The following is a 19,521-nucleotide window of genomic DNA, read 5'->3' as shown; positions in this document are numbered from 1 at the left end:
TTCTTAGCACTGCTACAGAACTGGGCAGAGATTGCAGCTACAATTTTGCTGACAACATATTCATGAAATGTAAGACAGACATGCACAGAGATGCCAGGGAAAACAGGCCACTCATCATGGCTCTGATACCATGTTAAACTCACATGGACAGGAAAACATTAGGAAAGATAAATCAGTGAGTTCATATTTTTATTAACATAAGATACACATTTATAGTACAATAGGTGACTCTTGGGATTCAGATCCCAAGGTCTCTTGGACTGCTTTGTCCATTCAACTTCCACGCTAACCCTTTAGGATTAGGTGTCCAACACTACTTACAGAAAATGTAAATGTTGCATGAAAGGAAATGCTAATCTACTTATAGAAAATGTAAATGTTGCATGAAAGGAAAATGCTAATATAATTGCAAGAAATTAAAATGTTTGGAATGAAAACCCTAACTGACTGCATTCAAAGGAGGCTAATGGCAAAATTCAACAATTGCTTCAAAGAGTGACAAAGCAAACTATCCCTATACTATGAAATTCATGAATTCAATCACTAACCTAATTGCAGAAATGAAAGGAAAGGTCCTAAGTGCTCTCTTATCTTCCTCAAGCTTGGCTCCAAGGTCTAGGAGGCATTATGAAGGGCTAGGAGGCAAAAATCAAGCTAATGAACAATTCTGGTCAAGTTTTGAGAGCTTCTACGTGGTGCTACAGGATTGCCTTGTTTTGCTATAGGATTGAATCTGAAGCATTCTGAGGGCTAAAAAGGTGGTGGTCGGAAGGTGGGGAAAGGTAGTGGAAGGTGGGAGAAGGTTATGGAGGTCCTTGCCAAGCTTAGTACTCCTCAGGAGCCCATCTTGCACAAGATGGGAATGCAAACAGTGACCTCTAACAAATCTGTTCTGAACTGTCTATGTGCAAACAACTTGAAGACGTTGGTGAAGATAGAAAGAAGGGAATGATGGTAGGGTTGAAAGTGAAAATGGCAGTGCGCTGCCCTGCAAACCAATAGCATGACCTTCACACCATAAAAGTTACTCAATCTTGCAAAACATCTAAAGCATGCTAACAATGTTGATTGCTGAAAACTAAACTAGAAAGGAGAGGATGAGTTGAATTTTATTCAAGATCTATCTATTGCATCAAAGGAAACCTGTCTTTTTATGCTTGCAAATACAAAATCCACAATCACACTTTCCACAAGAGATGATTGACAAATTTGCAAAGACAACTTTTCATTTAAACAAAACTTGCAAGAATGGAAATACTACTAACCTAAGTACAGGAAAGAAAAATGCATAATAAAATGTACAAAGGGGAGATACTAGAGTGCTTGGGTTGGGCCCTAACCCAATGAAACTCAACCCTCTAAAACATACTTAGATTGAAGATGACATAATGCTTTTCATTGATATCAAACAATTCTCAAGTACATGATGAGAGAATTGAAAATGACAAGTACAAGCTCCTAGCTCTAACAATCTCTATCCTTCTCAAAAAGTTTGATTCCTAATTAGCTCGTGGGCCCTTTTGTTATAAAATGTAACTAGGTTTGGTCTTTATAATGACATGTAATTGTGACTTTTGTAAATGATGAAAAGAAGAGAATAAAATTATTTTTGTAAAGCTTGCTTCATGGGTTTCATGAGCAAGAGATTTTATTTATTAGTGGCTCCCATTGAGAGCCTTAGGATTTATCATTAGAGTCAAAGAGTCAATGTCATGTATGAAGAGCTCTTCTTGAGCATATGTCAAATAAATATTAGTCCATGTAGCCCTCGAACGACAAGCAGACAATCCTCTCTTCATGTTGGCTTCTAAATAAGGTGACAAACTCATGTTGGTTCACATTAAGGAGATCCACCCATTCGGATGCTCAAGTCGGCTTAAGTATATGGACGAATCACTATATATAGGAGGCTAGGCTTTTCGCATTACCATAGAACAAACTTCGCATATCTTTGAGTTTTTCGGTAGAAAAAAAGGTAGAGAGAAGTTTGATGATGGCAGAGTGAAGTTCAGATGGGTCCCTATGATTTCGGGTATATAGTAGCAACGAGAAGTTCGGATTATGTTGGAGATTAGTGTGAATGTCTCGGTGCCCTAAACACAGTCATATAGGTTGAATAAAAGGCCACAGTTCAAACCTTCTTGAAGTATGAATATGATCACAAAAAAGGGAACTCGGATTTGTCTCTCTATACTTCGGATGGGCAGTGACACATGAGATAACAGTTTGGAATGGTAAGGTGTTGAAGGGAAATCAGATCCCTCTAAAGTTTGGATCACAGAGGCAACAACACTAAAGCTTGGATCACAGTGGCAGTAATCTCAGTTATGAAGTTCGGATCTATGAAGTGGATATGATCACAGTATAGATACTACCTTGCAGTACCTCTGTCCCGATTTTACCTCAAGAGCAGTAAAGAGATGATCTCAGTTTATGCTATGAAGAAGATCAAAGTGGAAGAGTGTAAGAGAAGAAGAGAAGATGGAAAAAGGATGTGTGTCTTAGTCTTGGAGAGGCTACTAGGTCAAGGGCCTTGGTCTTGGTATTTGTCAATTGGAATCTCTATAAGAAGAATTTGTGCAGGTTTTCCCCTAAAAGGGTGAGAGTTTTTGGCCCTGGCTCATAGTCTACATGTTGCGCCTCTTGTCTATTTATGTTCATGCATTGGTTATTGTTTGATGAAGAAGAACACAAAGAATCTAACATAAAGAAGATCCTAATCTAAACAAGTAAAAAGCATTCATAAGCAGTCACTAATAGAAGAGAAATCAACTAATACTAATGCCCCAGATTTCTCATCATGTTATCAGAGCTAAGGTGTTGAAGTCAAAGGAAGGGCATCTAATCAAAGAGACATTCAAGGATCGAGTTTCAAGAAAGGCATCAAAGCAAGTCGAAGGTTATCAAAGCAAAAGATCAAGATCTACATTGAAGAATCAAACCCTAGATCGAAGAAGCAGTCTACAATAGCAAAAGTTTTGGATCCTATAGTCATCATCAAAAGACCACAAAGACCCTCATCAAGTTATCTACAAAGCAAGGTAGCTTGAAGTACTTTAAAGTTGAAGATCACATCATCTTGGAGAGAGTCGAAATCCTAGAAGCATTTATGATCTACACTACAAGAGAAGTCGAAGTATCTTGAAGGCGAGAAGGCATTATCATCATCTTCAAAGCTATAAGGCAAGCTCCCTATCATTGCAGCAAGGATCCCCTCCTTATCCTTGTAGAAGATCATCCGAGGAAACAACAAAACATCCTCATCTATCACCATCAATAAAGAGAGCTAGATCTAAAGGCGTTGTCATCATAAAAGGAGCAATCTCCTCTGACTGAAGAATGGGTTTTCATTTGGAAGAAGATTATCCAAAGGGAGAACTAATACATCTTCTTCAACCATCATCAAAGTGATCAAGTTGAAGATTTCATCTTCACTTGTCAAGTAAGTATCTTTCATTCTTTAATCAATTTGGTAAAATGACTTCGTGTTTGCAAGGAGATCTATAAGCTGGTTGGGTCATCGAAATTCCTTGCATGGAAAAGGAGGATAGACATAGTCCTCGAAGAAAGTGAAGTCATTGAACATATCAATGAAAAGGTCTCCTTTGAATACATGGAAAGGGATCAAAGGGCTCAAGGGATTCTTATGTAATCAGTCAAAGATCCCTCATCCCTATATAGCAGTATTGGAGACATCAAAAAGATATATATGATAGGTTGGTAGAGCTATTCTCTGAAGATGCGATAAAGAAGGTCACATCACTTAGATCTGATCTACACAAATTGAAGGTATCAAAGGATAAAGGGTTATCTTCATAAGATCTCAATTGCAAGATCTGGGAGAGATAATCCTCATTGTTTTAAATGCACTAACTGGTGAACAAGGTAACAATGTCTATTAGGATAAGAAGGCTATCCCATTGAACAACTTCTGGTTTCTATGCAAGATAGAAGAAGATAGGTTGAGGGAAAAAGTGTTGAAGGATCAAATGAAAGGATTCAAACATTTTGTTGAAAGGAAAGAAGAACATAGCTAAGATTCAATGCTATGAACATTACAAGAAAGATTGTCCTTAGCTTAAGAAGGACAATAACATGAAGAATATAGAAGAAGTCCATTTCACCAAAGAAGTGGAGGAAGCTGAAAGAAGGAAGTCCAAGGAAGAAATAATGCATTAGAAGTAAGAACTCGTGACATCACCATGAGAAATATGAAGGATGTTTGATAGTCAACTTTGAAGGATATAACTCTTGGTGACCTCATTGAAAGACCAAAGGAAGAAGTCATCTAGGACAAGTCTCATCATACATTAGTCAAAAGGGAAACATCTGCTAAGTAAGGATATGCAAAAGCCTCAAGATTATCTGATGGAATCCTCATCAGAGGATTCACTCATCTAGAGTGGAAGCAAGTGTTTCATCAGGAACTCCAACTTGTGGAATTCATGGGATGATGGTTTGATGACATAAGAGATGAAGCAGATCAAGGGTTTGAAGATCTTGTCAATCAAGGAAGCTGTTGAAAGAAGCCTAGATGACCTAAGGGTAAATGAGGTATGTATGCTTGTATTCGATTTTATAAAGTCATGTTGTATGGTTTTAGGTAACTAGGATCACTGCTCTATTTTGAGAAGCATGATCAAAGGAAAGGAATCTTCCCCTATGAAAGGATGCTGAAAGGCATGGTTCACACTAGATGAAATCAACATAATATGTCCTCATATGAAGCATGAGGTGGTTGACTACAATTGAGGAACTGTGATTGGAAGCTCCTAGGAAAGAAACATGTGAAGAAAGGAAGGAAGAGATTGTGAGATATGCAACCATGGTAAAGGCAATCAACATCTGAAAGACCAATGAGATTTGACTAAGAAACCTCTCGGAAAGAAATGAAGACTTTGATGGAAGTTCGAAAAAGATGGAGACCCTTGACAATGAATATCTTTGGGAGATGTGTCAACATGTATGCAGGATGTTGATGCCTACAGGAAGATGTCATGATGAAAGACCATCACAAAGGTAAGTCTGATTTAAGTGTTCGTTTCTTATTTTGAACAAGTATCTGGATGGGCTTATGCAAGATTGCCAAGGGAAGAACTCTGAATGTCTTCCTAGAGGACCATGTAGAAGGATGTAAGATCCTTCTGAAGAAGACAACATGAAGAAGGCAACATGACATGAAGCAAGACCAGATGAAGATTGATTGATCACTTTCTGATGAAAGAAATGATGACATGACTGACTCATGGATGAAAGTGATGGATGGTCTGTGCCCTATGAAGAAGTCCTAAAAGATGAAGACTCCGTGACAAAGAAATTCATGACATTGAAGGAAGGAGTTCTTCAAAGCAGCTGGTTGTCCCATTATCTCCACCTAAGGAGCTGTTGTAGGTCCCTAATTAAGAGGGAGCCTGGAAAACCAGTTTCTTACTTAGAAGAAACTTGGAAATTCCTAAGCCAAGAGGGATCTTAGGTACATTCCTTCCGTAGGAATGAGTACGTTCCATTATTGGAAGTGATATGTCCTCCCTAATTGAGAGGGAGTGATAAACACATCATTTTGGTCTTCACCTGGGAAGACAGAATGAGAGGATTGGGTAATCATTTGGCATCCGATACTCTTTGAGGATGAGATAGGGCATCCAAGATAAGAGTAGTCGTGGAGGACCAATATTCTTTGAGGATTGGGAATCGAAGATAAGAATATTCCTAATGGAACACACCTTGAGAACCCTTGTGGGGTATGTTCCGAGAGAGACAATGATGAGTGTGTCTATAAATCATTGGTCTCACTAGCATTGAGCTCAGATCTTGTAGAGAGATAGAGCTGTTAGTCAAGGCCTTGCTATGTGACAATGCTGGCTGATATGATGCTAAACAAATGGGTTAGCGATCCGATTCTTCTTATCGGAATTCTTCAGATTGAGAATGACCAAGTACCATTATGAATACCTCCCTAGTTAAGAGGGAGTGTTGTAAAATGTAACCAGGTTTGGTCTTCATAATGACATGTAATTGTGACTTTTGTAAATGATGAAAAGAAGTGAATACAATTATCTTCTAAAGCTCGCTTCATGGGTTTAATGAGCAAGAGATTTTATTTATTAGTGGCTCCCATTGAGAGCCTTAGGATTTATCATTAGAGTCAAAGAGTCAATGTCATGTATGAAGAGCTCTTCTTGAGCATATGTCAAATAAATAGAAGTCTATGTAGCCCTCAAGTGACAAGCACATAGTTCTCTCTTCATGTCGGCTTCTAAATAAGGTGACAAACTCATGTCGACTCACATTAAGGAGACCCACCCATTCAGATGCTCAGGTCAGCTTAAGTATATGGATGAATCACTATATATAGGAGGCTAGGCTCTTCGCATTACCATAGAATAGACTTCGCATATCTTTGAGTTTTTCGGTAGAAAAAAAAGGGCAGAGAGAAGTTCGATGATGGCAGAGTGAAGTTCGGATGAGTCCCTATGATTTCGGGTATACAATAGCAACAAGAAGTTCGGATTATCTTGGAGATTAGTGTGACTGTCTCGATGCCCTAAACACAATCATACAATTTGAATAAAAGGCCACAGTTCGGACCTTCTTGAAGTATGAATATGATCACAAAAAAGGGAACTTCGATTTGTCTCTCTATACTTCGGATGGGCAGTGACACATGAGATAACAATTTGGAATGGTAAGGTGTTGAAGGCAAATCAGATCCCTCTAAAGTTCGGATAACAGAGGCAACAACACTAAAGCTTGGATCACATTGGCAGTGATCTCAGTTAAGAAGTTCAGATCTATGAAGTGGATATGATCACAATATAGATACTATCTTGCAATACCTCTATCTCGATGTTACCTCAAGTGCAGTAAAGGGATGATCTTAGTTTATGCTATGAAGAAGATCGAAGTGGAAGAGATGAAGAGAAGAAGAGAAGATGGAAAACGAACATGTATCTTAGTCTTGGAGAGGCTACTAGGTCAAGGGTCTTGGTCTTGGTATTCGTCAATTGGAATCTCTATAAGAAGAATTTGTGCGGGTTTTCCTCTCAAAGAGTGAGAGGTTTCGGCCTGGCTCATAGCCTACATGCTGTGTATCTTGTCTATTTATGTTCATACATTGGTTACTGTTTGATGAAGAAGAACACTAAGAATCTAACATAAAGAAGATATTAATCTAAACAAGTGAAAAGCATTCACAAGCAGTCATTAATAGAAGAGAAATCAATTAATACTAATGCCCTAGATTTCTATTAAATTTGGCAACTAGGGTCAAACTTCACATTGGATAGCTCATATGAGGCAACTCATATTTTTCTTGGATTCCTCTCTCCGAGAGGTGTAGGATTGATCTAAAGATCATCCCATTCTGACATGTACAAATGAAATTATGAATTTATTTTGATTATGGACAAATTGTCAAGGTCGGCCAGCAAACTCATGTAGGCTCAGAAGCCCAACAGTCACGTCTATTCATCCTCAACGTTTGCCTATAAATACATGATGCCTCCTCATTTGTACACTTCACTCACTCACATCTCCTCTCTCCTTCATTGATTGGGTACGAAAATCAGAAGTTGCTTTCCACACGTGCAAAGGAAAGGAAGGGTTTTCTGTTCCAGCTTTTGACCAGATTTGACCGAACATTGCAGAGGTTGCTTTGACCAGCGTTGACCTGTTTTGGTGCGGTTTTGGGTGGAGGATTTCTGTTTGAGCAGGCCGCAGTTTTGGGCTCCTGTTGGACCAGTGTTGACTGTGCTAGGGCTCGCTGCATTGTTGAACTTTGTTGACCAGGTTTGACTGAACTTTTTTAGACTGTTTTTGGGCTCATAGACTTGTTGTTGGAGACTGAAGTTGACTGGGTTTGACCGAGCTGAATTAAGGAAGAATTTTGCTTTGTTGACCAACATTGACTTTCTTGTTAGGGCTTTTTGTTTCTGCTGTTTGATTGATCAGATTTTCACTGTAATTGGACAAGTGAATAATATACATTGTACTCTCTCTCTGCTGAACTTTTGAAGAATTATAAGAAGAATTGATCAAGGGTTTCCCCACATTGGGATTTGGCCCTGGCTGGTGCCATATTTTGTGTCCTCTTGTCTTAGCTAGTACTGTACAGTTATTGTTTATGTTCTATCTGCATTTTACTCTCATGTTGATGTGATTGCTAAACTGAATATTGATATTGGGCTAATAAAGAAATTGAAGTAAAATTGCTCTAAGCATAGAACATACCATTGTTATACTAAAATTAACATGGGATCAGAGTTGAGGTGAAGACAAAGCCCTAGCAAGAGTGAGAAGAGCAATCACTAAGAGGAGCAATTGCTGATCAAAGACAAGAATCAATGGTCTCCACATCTTACTTCAAGTTTGATGATAAGCTTCATGATAAGTTTGATTATCATGCATGGAAGATGTCTCTTGATTTGACATTAGAAGAGCAAGATGTGATGGATTATGTGTAGGGAAAGATTTCAGAACCTCCTTCTAATGCACCGGCTGTTGTTAAGACCAAATTCAAGAAGGGTGAAGTCAAAGCTAGGAAGATAATCAAGCATTCTATTCATAAGCATTTAGTTGCTTACATTTCCAATTTGAACACATCAAAGGAGATATATGATAGGTTGGTTGGCATGTTCAAATCTAGCAATGCAAATCAAATTCTTTCCCTCAAGAACAAGTTGAAGGATATAAAGAAAGGAAGAAATGAAGATATTCAATCCTACTTTATGAGGATTACAGAGATAAAAGATGATCTTCTTTCGATTGGAGAAGCTATTGCTGATAGGGAGCTTACCCCCATCGCCCTTGGAGGACTCCCTCGTGAATGGCACGTGTTAATCACTACTATTCTTAACAACAACAAGATTCCAAGTTTTGAAGAATTGTTGACTAGATGCTCTCAAGAAGAAACAAGGATGGTGGAACTAGATATGCCATCAAATAGGAATGATCCTACTACATTCTCTGCTCATGCTAAAAAGAAGAACAATGGAGGTTCAAAGAAGCAATGTCAAGGAAGGTCGGATTTCAAAAATGGAAGGAAAGGAAGATGCTTCATTTGCAACAAGTTTGGTCACTATGCTAGGGAGTGTCCTAATAGAAGGGATACACCTCATGATGATGACACCCACAACAACAACAATTTCAGGGGCAACAACAATAAAAGGAATGGCAGATTCAACAACCAAGGAAAAAGGAATGTTCCCGCTTCTCATCAAGGAAATGGTCACCCTCCCAAGAGATCAAGAAACACCAGGTATAATGAATCTAATGTTGTTGATAACAAGCAAAAATAATTCTATCTTATATCTGCCCTTTCTACTGCATCTCCTCCGAACACTTTGGGAAATTGGTTGATTGATAGTGGTGCCTCAAGGCACTTCACCGAGTACAAGGAAGCTCTTTCAAATCTGATTGAAAGGGATACAAATTTAGAAATTATCCTTGGAGACAATGCTACCTATCCCGTGAAGGGAGTTGGAAATGTTACTCTTCAATTGAATTAGGGTAACACCATTCAACTACAGGAAGTACTATATGTACCCGATCTAAAGAAGAACTTGGTATCTATCTCGACGATGGAGGGCAAAGGATTCAAGGTGGCATTCATCGATGGAAAGGAACGTGTGTGGAATAAAAAATTCAAAGATGCATTTACACTTGGCTTCAGGGTTGATAGCCTATATCAAGTTGGAGGAAGCCCATTGGGAGCTATGTCTTGCGACACATCACTTCAATCCGAATTATGGCACCGAAGGTTTGCTCATCTACATTATAAGGCTCTACCCGATGTGAGGAAGATGGTGACAGGTATGCCCGAATTTAAAGTAGAACATGAAGGTGTTTGTTAGGGGTGTGTCGAAGGAAAGCATACAAGGGGACCATTCCCCTCAAGTGATAGCAAGGCTACTGACATATTGCAATAGATTCATTCTGATCTATCTAGTGCAATGCATGTGAACTCATTGGGAGGATACTTATATTATGCTATATTTATGGATGACTTCTCTTAAGACTTGGATATATTTCTTGAAGAAGAAGGACAAAGTATTCTCATGGTTCCGTTCTTTCAAAGCTTTGGTCGAAAATCAAATGGGAAGAAGATAAAAATATTGAGGACTGATAATGGCACCGAATACGAATCAAATGAGCTCAAAGATTATTGTAGAGAAGTTGGCACTAAGAGGGAGACTACCACTGCATATACTCTTGAGCAAAATGGTGTTGCTGAAAGGAAGAACTGTTCTATCTTTGAAGCCACTTATGCCATGCTTTATGAGTAAAGCCTTTTGAAGTCCTTATGGGCCGAAGCTGCAAACACCGCCGTGTATGTTCAAAATAGATGCCCTTATCGAGCATTGGACTCCAAAACTCCCGAAGAAGTTTTCACTGGTAAGAAACCTGATGTTTCTCACTTTAGAATTTTTGGTAGCCCCGTATATTTTCATGTGCCGAAAGAAAAGAGAAGCAAATTGGATGCTTTTGGGAGGAAAGAAACATTTGTGGGCTATAATGAAACTTCTAAGGCATATAGAATCTATGTGCCTGGTCATAGAGAAGTGGAGATAAGTCATGATGTCACCTTCGATGAGGATGCTGCCCTTGGGAATATTAGTAACCTTCCACTTCCAAAGAAGGACAAAGAAGCAAATTCAGGAAAGCAGGGAGATCCACAGGATGAGCCGATGCCCAATGCTGAAGGACCAATGGATTCCATTGATCCATCCCCTCATGAGCCCTCCTCCTCGAAAAGGAGACCCTCATGGCTTAGGGAGACTCTCGAAGATGTCTAGAGACATGTTGCACCTAGGGTGACATTTTGTGAAAGCAAGAAGCCTAATAGGTACCAAGAGTACTTAACTGCAATGAGCACAATTGTTCAATCTGAGCCGTGCACATTCGAAGAAGTTGCCAAACACCAAGTTTGGAAGGATGCAATGAAGGAAGAGTATGAGTCGATTATGAAGAATGATATCTGGGATGTGGTCCCTAGACCCAAGTACAAATCCATTGTCACCTCGAAATGGCTTTTCAAGACATGGAGTTGATGGAAGTGCTGAAAAGTTCAAGGCCAAATTCGTTGCTTGAGGCTTCTCTCAAAAGGAAGTTGTAGATTATGATGAGATATTTGCACCGGTTGCCCGCTACACCACCATCTGTTCGATTATAGCCCTTGTTGCTTCGCAAGGATGGAATCTACATCAGATGGATGTCAAGACTGCCTTCTTGCATGGTTCACTTAAGGAGGAAGTCTATGTAGAACAACTTGAGGGGTTTGAAGTTTAAGGCCGTCAAACACGTGTATGTAGGTTGAAGAAAGCCCTTTATGGGTTGAAGCAAGCACCTCGAGCTTGGTATGAGAGGATAGATGGCTATCTACTGAAGTTGGGATTTACAAGAAGTGGAGCTAATTTGAACCTTTACTTTAAGGTTGAGAATGATAGATCTCTCATCTTGGTACTCTATGTAGATGATTTCTTTCTGACAGGTGCAGACCCTCTTATTCATCAATGAGGGAGTTAGCTTCTGAATTTGAGATGAAGGACCTAGGATTGACGCATTACTTCCTAGGGTTGGAGGTTTGGCAAAATCTAGGTGAGATTTTCCTTTCTCAAGGAAAATATATTGTGAAGATACTTGAAAGATTCGGGATGGTGGACTGCAAGTCCGTGACTAATTCGATGGAACTTAACTTCAAGAAGTTATGCGGAAGTGTTGCTGTGCTTGATTTGGGAAATCCTTCTGAGTATCGTCAACTCGTGGGGGCCTTGATGTTCTTGTTGAACTCTCGTCTGGACATATGTTTTGCATTGAATACATTGAGTCAGTTTATGGTCGAGCCTCATCACATACATTGGATTGCTGCCAATAATCTCTTGAGATATCTTCGGGGCACAATCACTTATTGACTGAGATACACTGTTGGGAATGTGAGGCTCCATGGTTATTCTAATGTAGACTGGGCTAGCAATGTGGTGGATTGTAAATGCACATCTGGATGTTGCTTCTCTCTAGGTTCTGCTTCGTTATCATGGATAAGTAGGAAGCAGAAGTCGGTTGCTTTGAGCACTATTGAGGCTGAATACATTGCTGCTACTTTGGCCCCCTGTGAAGTTGTTTGGTTGAGGAATCTTTTTAGTGAGCTGTTTGGACATGTGCTGGATACCACCATGATCTTTTGCGACAACCAGAATGGGATTCGTCTTTCTAAGAATACCGTGTTTCATGACTGCTCCAACCATATTGATATCAGGTACCACTTTATCCCGAATATGGTACAACAGGGAGCAATATGTGTCCAACACATTGGGACTGATGATCAGGTCGCCGATATTCTTACGAAGTCCCTGGGGAAGGTCAAATTCTTAACCTTCTGTGAACGACTAGGAGTCGTGGAGAGACCCTCTTATGAGGCTCCCTTATGAGATGGATGTTGAGCTTTGGGAGCTCCGGGGGGGCTTGGGATACTTATTGGAGCGATGAGCGACCATAGGGTGACTGGTTCACCTTCTTCTAATGGTGCGCGATGTACAGGGTGAGTGGTTCACCTTCCCCTAATGGTGTGTGATGTATAGGGTGAGTGGTTCACCTTCCCCTGTGATACCCCATGGTGGCATATGCATAGGATGAGTCGTTCACCTTCTCTTATGGCATATGAGCAAGATGAGTGGTTCACCTTCTCCTGTCGGCACATCCTACCCATGCAGTCCGGGACTCATGGGAATTACCTCTCATCTGGCCAATGAGTAGGGAAATGAGGATAGGGACCATAGTACTACCGATGGATGCATCGTGTACTACTGTACTCCCTATGCTAAGATGTTGATATTGATCTGGGATCAATGGAAACTGACTTCGGGTCAGTGGAGAATGGTACGATACATTCTTGATCATTTCTTCTTTCTTCATAGTTCAACAGAGCATAGCAGAGTAGAGATAGTGATGCTACAGATTGTCAGACAATTTGGTATGTGAAGTTCTTCCTAGTTGAGAGGGAGTGTTAAATTTGGCAACTAGGGCCAAACTTCACATTGGACAGCTCATATGAGGCAACTCATATTTTTCTTGGATTCCTCTCTCCAAAAGGTGTAGGATTGATCTAAAGATCATCCCATTCTGACATGTACAAATGAAATTACAAATTTATTTTGATTATGGACAAATTGTCAAAGTCGGCCAGCAAACTCATGTAGGCTCAGAAGCCCAACAGTGACGTCTATTCATCCTCAATGTTTGCCTATAAATACATGATGCCGCCTCCTCATTTGGACACTTCACTCACTCACATCTTCTCTCGCTTTCATTGATTGGGTATGAAAATCAGAAGTTGCTCTCCACACGTGCAAAGGAAAGGAAGGTGTTTTCTGTTCCAGCCGTAGACCAGATTTGACAAAAAATTGCAGAGGCTGTTTTGACTTGCGTTGACCTGTTTTGGTGTGGTTTTGGGTGGAGGATTTCTGTTTGAGCAGGCCGCAGTTCTGGGCACAAAATGTGAGGCAGCTTTGACTCTTGTTTGACCAGTGTTGACTGTGCTAGGCCTAGCTGTAGTGTTGACCTTTGTTGACCAGGTTTGACTGGACTATTTTGGACTGTTTTTGGGCTGATTAGACTTGTTGTTGGAGGCCGAAGTTGACTAGGTTTGACCAAGCTGAATTAAGGAAGAATTCTGCCCTGTTGACCAGTGTTGACTTTCTGGTTAGGGCTTTCTGTTTCTGCTGTTTGACTGATCGGATTTTCACTGTAATTGGACAAGTGAACTTTATAAGTTGTACTCTCTCTCTCAGCGGAACTTTCGAAGAATTATAAGAAGAATTGATCAAGGGTTTCTCCACATTGGGGTTTGTCTCTGGCTGGTGCCATGTCTTGTGTCCTCTTATCTTGGCTAGTCTTCTACTGTTATTGTTTATGTTCTATCCGCAGTTTACTATCACGTTGATGTGATTGCTAAACCGGATGTTGATATTGGCTAATAAAGAAATTGAAGTAAAATTGCTCTAAGCATAGAACATACCATTGTTATCCTAATATTAACAATTTCTCAACATCTTCTACTCATACAAAACGAGTGAGGGGGCAGCGTCTGTGGAAGGAGGATTGCTTCCCTCCAAAATCCCTATAAAAGTAGCTCTAGCTCCCTGAGATCCTCGCAACTGTCGAGTGGAGTAATTTTTTCAATAGTTTGCCGAGTTGATTGGTGAGTTAATGCAGGGAATGAGCCTCTTACATTTCATCCAGCTGCCTCCAACGTACTTCTGCACAATAAATGCACCCTTTTCCTGCACATTAATCATGTTAGGCCACAAGATATGATAAACATCCTTTAATCTCCCTAATAAACACATTATAGTAAAAAAAGGTGGTACCAAATGCAAGGGGAGAGGTAAATATACGCTGAAGGATGGCCAGATGGGCCTTAATGTATACCTATTAATGAGGTCCATCAAGTAGCTCGCCATTAAGCTGCACAACTCTAACCCTCAGCTCTCCTCCTGCACTGGAATCCCTATGCTTATGCCCATTCTGCACGAGTCTTTGTAACTCCATGCATTCTACAGAGCCATAAAACCACTCAATAAAAATGACTATAGGACACTTTGCTTGACAATTTCAGTAACAAGGTTTTTAGTGAAGCCAACGTGAGTTTGACTTACTTTGCTTGAGGCTGGAAATCCTTCCAGCTTGAGGTCAAGTGAATCAGGCGGCAAGGTGTTTGAAGGATCAATGAGTTTAGTGAAAGGACACCGTATGGAAAAGGAGCGAGATATTTAGACTAGTTTGATGGCGCTGTTTGTATACATAACCATTGGTCAGAGACTGTAAAGTACAATTTTGGGTATTCTCTATTTTTCAGCTCAGAGTGTGGTTGTTCTTCACTGTTTTGACCATTTATAGTGTGAAGTTATGTCGCAAGTTTGATTGGCCACTTAATCAACAGGTTTCCCACTCTGTGAAAACCCTTTTCTATCAGTGATTCCCTTCAATGCCTCATCCTCTTGCCACGGATAAAGAAAAATGATATCCTCTTGCCACGGATAAAGAAAAATGATAGTATTCTGAGATATTAGTGCCAAACTGTATACAAACTTTGGAGGTCATTCTACTTTCTGTCTCAAAATTACTGAGAGGTGTTGGGGCATACCGTATATAGCTGTTGAAGATGCCATAGATTTACTGATGGCTGGGTTTGGATTCTGTCTCAATGTTTTGTATGAAAAAGACAAAATTCTGATAAAGAAACAAGGTTGCACCAACTTTCTTTATTCCTGTTCGGTTGTCACTATTCTGCATTTTTATTGCCATATTTGCCTCCCCAGGTCATCGTGATAAAGAAAAAATTACAGGATTAAGGTGGCATTTGTTTAAGAATTGAAATTCAGAGTGCCGGCACACCAATTGAGTTGGCATTGGACAAAGTCTTATACTTGTACCTCTGTGCTGCCTCCGTACCTTTTTAACTGGGATATCATCGAGTTCTAACAGTGTTGCAAGCGTGTGGATTCTTCAACAGCTTTTTGAAGAGTCAGATTTATTGCCATCACCATTCTGGAAGAGAAACATGCATCACAGAAATTGAGTTTTCGGACACATCATTCCCTTTATGTGCATCAGTTTCAGCCTTTTCAGCAAAATCTAATTCCAGAATGTTCTTTCAGTGGTGGTCCTTTAATGACCCCAGTTAAGCCTTTTATGTGGTGATTTTGATTATTTTCCAAATTTGGGGTGCCTTTAGCAGGAATTGAAAATCCTTCTGTTTGACATGTTTAATTTTCATTTTGCTTTTGAGTTCTAGGCTAAGTTGCACGAAACAGGGAAACGCGTACGAGTTTCCGAAACGGGCATGGGTACGAAACGTGACCCCCCCAAATTTTGGAAACGGGGAAACGCGAATATATATATATATATATATATATATATATATATATATATATTAGGACATCTAAGAAATATGTGCAATCATAAAGCATATATGATACATTCTAATTTATTACATTATGATAAAATTGTCAATTGTCAATGCATAAACTATAAGTCTCTAAATTTACATCACATTTACTCATGAATGATCACATAATGGAAAATAGAAATATCCAAAATCAGCCACGAGAAATTTCTAATTTCTTGTCTCGTGCTTGATTGGGAGTCTCCTCCTACATAGTCGAACGACCTTAGTGCTCTTGATTAAATACAAGTTTCATACCCTAGTACCCTACATGCTCTTGATTATTGGGAGTCTACCCTGCATAGAGGGCTTGGTTCTCTTGATTAAATACAAGTTCCATACCCCCTAGTACATGATAAAATCCAATGGAAACATTGCAATCCCCCCAATTCTGAAATCCTGAAAAACAGATAAGTCTGCTGGATTTTGAGTGAGATCTAAAATTCTACTTTCTCCATATGAAATCCAATGAGGGCGAAACCACTCTCAAACATCCTGAGTCATTTCATGGTAATGTTAAAAATTTAAGTAAAAGGATGAAAATGAAAAATAAAGGAGTATCACATGAAAATGAAAATTTTAACATTACCATGAATTGCATATCAACACTAGGGCCATAGGCTTGAACATTCGGTTGCCCCACTCAAAAAACTCATTTTTTTTATAACTTGAGAGACATCTAGAAGCATCTAGAGGATATTTGAGTCACCCAATAAAAAATTAGAAGCGAAAAAATAAAAAAAATACAAGAAAACGTCAAGTTACAAGAGGAAACTCCGACGTACGGCTCGGAAATGCGTTTCCGGCCGTACTGGCCACGTTTCCTCCTCAAGAAACGGGTTAGTACGGCTGGAAACACATTTTTGGGCCGTACCGTACGGGTTTTCGCGTTTCCGTTTCGTTTCCGTATGGAAACGGACCCTCTGCCCACGTTTCCTGCAACTTAGGTTCTAGGTAAACCGTGCTTGGTGTTTTTCACACCTTGATCTCTATGAGGGAGAGTGTAGCATCTACTTCATTTGTACAACAGAGCATTCAAAGCATTTGTTTAGCTTGAGTTGTTGAGAAAATGGCCAAAATTAATGAGTTATTAGAGTTGCTAGATTCTCTAATACACTCTATTGTTGACAACATGGTCAAAATCAACAAAGCATCTTTCACTGATATTCAAACTTGTTTACAAAACGCACAAGACAAGATAGAGTTTCTGCAGCTCGAACCTCAGCTCTAATGATATGAATTACAATAGAGGAGTCATCATTTTGAACTGGTTCTTGTTCAGAATAACTCTCTTTTTGAGTTAGAGAAAGACTCCCAACGACAACTAGTACTTGATTAGATCAGTGAGACCATTTCAGGAGCAAACTTACATGAAGATGCAAAGGTTCAACTTGCACTTACCAAGCCCATCATTAGATCTTGGGAAGAACTTATCATCAACAGGAATAGAACTAGTCTCGGACATGAAAAAGATGTGTTCTTTCACATTCCAGAGTATTCCAAACCAATCTAGTTTCAAAGTGTTGGGTTCCTTCAGGACAGTTCATCTTCACCTGGTCCTGCTCCAATTACATAGCGACTTTAGATTATCAAATGCAAACATTTTGATCGAGTTGGCCATGTGAAAGGTCAATGTTTGAATCTTCACCCTTGTGAGCTTTGGGGAAAACATAGTCATCATTTAGACAGATGTTCTAGACACAAGACTCTTGCAAGAGCAAAGATTCACCTTGGATGGATCACTTCTTGGCAATGGTCTTCAACAACCAAGAAGATATATCAATCATACCTAAGAGTTCATTCTCGAGTATTGACACGTATTGTAGTGGAGATATCTTCATCTTCTCACTTAGTATTTGATAAGGGGGAAATTGATGGTCAGCTACTAGCTTCGAAGATATATTAAGTGAGCCTAAGTCAGAGCCAACTGCTAGAGCCTAGAGCGAAAGTCAGAGCTTAGCAAAAAACAATCATGTTTCATGAGCATGATTTGGTTGGTGGCTTGCCTTAAACCACTGTTTGTAGAAGACACCGACTTCTCCTACGCATTTCATCAGTTTATGGTCATCTTTAAACCATCATCTGGGAGCACTTCCACTTCGTAGAAGACTTTAGCTTCTAGCTATATCTAGAATTGTTCTAGGAATTGCTTCGATCCTAGTTTCAAAGTTGGTGGTCAGCCATAAACCACTACCAGTAGAAGACTTCGGCTTCTGATACCTCATTTGGTTTGTGGTCTACCTTAAACCACCATTTTAGAGAGCTCATCTAGCCATTGGTTTCCATGCACTTTTTTTATTTCAGCTCTTATACACCCCTTTGGATTAAAGGCAACAATGTTGGAAGCATAATCCTTTTGGGTTATGCAAACTTAGCAGATTCACTTGAGTGGAAGGCAAAATGCCTCAAGTGGAGGCCAACAATCATAGAAGCCCAAGAGACCTCTTGGAAGATGAAAACCAAGGGTTCATAAAATTGTGTTAATATGTATATCTTGCGAATATAATGCATCACACGAGTTATCCAAATTAGTCCATTATTTTTGTGTATGTTCAACATATAAATTAACCAATATTGGTTATATAAAGTAAGGGCTACTTTATAAGGTTATATCAAGACCCCAAATCATATCAACAACACGATACCTCACTTGATAAAGTTAATCAACCACAAGATATATGGTTAGTAGTATTAATATAACTATTGTTGTGGGGCAAATATAACTATATACAACGTAATCGTTGCACAAATATAGCAATATATAGCTGAAATTGTGGCACGACAACAACAATCATATTCTAAGTTTATTATTTTAAGTATATCTAGAACATCCAACATCATGTTACAAAGTTTGTTCATTGTTTCCAACAAACTCTTTCCCACATTGATTGCGGCTAGTGTTGAAGGTGAGCTTGAAATATAAGGGCTCCATAAGCAAATGACTAACAATTGGGGGATTATTACACTCTTTTATTTTTTAAATCCTCTTGAAGTTTGGAGTGTATCCTGGGTGCATTTGGATCAGAATCCATACATGATCTAGGGATCCATAGAGCAATTCCCTAGGGTAGATAGATCTAGTAAATAGAGATTCTTAGTGCTTGGTAGTCCCTAGAGGACATCATCAAGCTTTGCAATAGCCGCTTCACGATGTTACATCTTCTCCCTTCACCTCTCCTTCTCCTTATAGTTCCATGTTGGGGTTGAGTTAGGGCTTTTCACTTTTGTCTACGAGGTCCTCTTTCATTTATTAAAATTTGTATCTCTTTTACTATGTTAGTTTTTCTTGTAGTTTTAAGAGTGTTCTTTAATATTTAGTGTTCCCATCACTCCCATATGCCATTAATGACTACTTAATTTGAAATGCATCTTTATGTATTTTATCATCTATTTTGGTACTTCTGGGTGGAAAAAATTGAGCTATTAACTTGTTGGGCCCATTGCAAGGCTCTGTCTTGCTTTGGAGATTTGGGGTCCATAAACTTTTGGATCCTATAGGATGCCTTAAATGATTATTTTTGGGGTCAAAACTTTGCAAACAAAGTTTCTAGTGTTTGGATGTTGCTATGCATTTTGAAAGC

General features: G+C 39.4%; 1 protein-coding gene across 1 annotated transcript in view; it reads left to right on the top strand.

The window, feature by feature from the left end:
* The window catches only part of LOC149168223 (proteasome subunit beta type-3), a 157,903-nt gene that overhangs the window by 23,168 nt on the left and 115,214 nt on the right, over window positions 1-19,521 (top strand). The window lies entirely within an intron of this gene.

Source organism: Pinus tabuliformis, chromosome 4_2 (genome assembly GCF_031772625.1).
Source record: "Pinus tabuliformis cultivar Carrire ecotype Pingquan chromosome 4_2, CPIR1, whole genome shotgun sequence".
Taxonomy (NCBI): domain Eukaryota; kingdom Viridiplantae; phylum Streptophyta; class Pinopsida; order Pinales; family Pinaceae; genus Pinus; species Pinus tabuliformis.
Note: the sequence above shows the minus strand (reverse complement) of the source record. Positions and strands in the feature narration are given on the sequence as shown.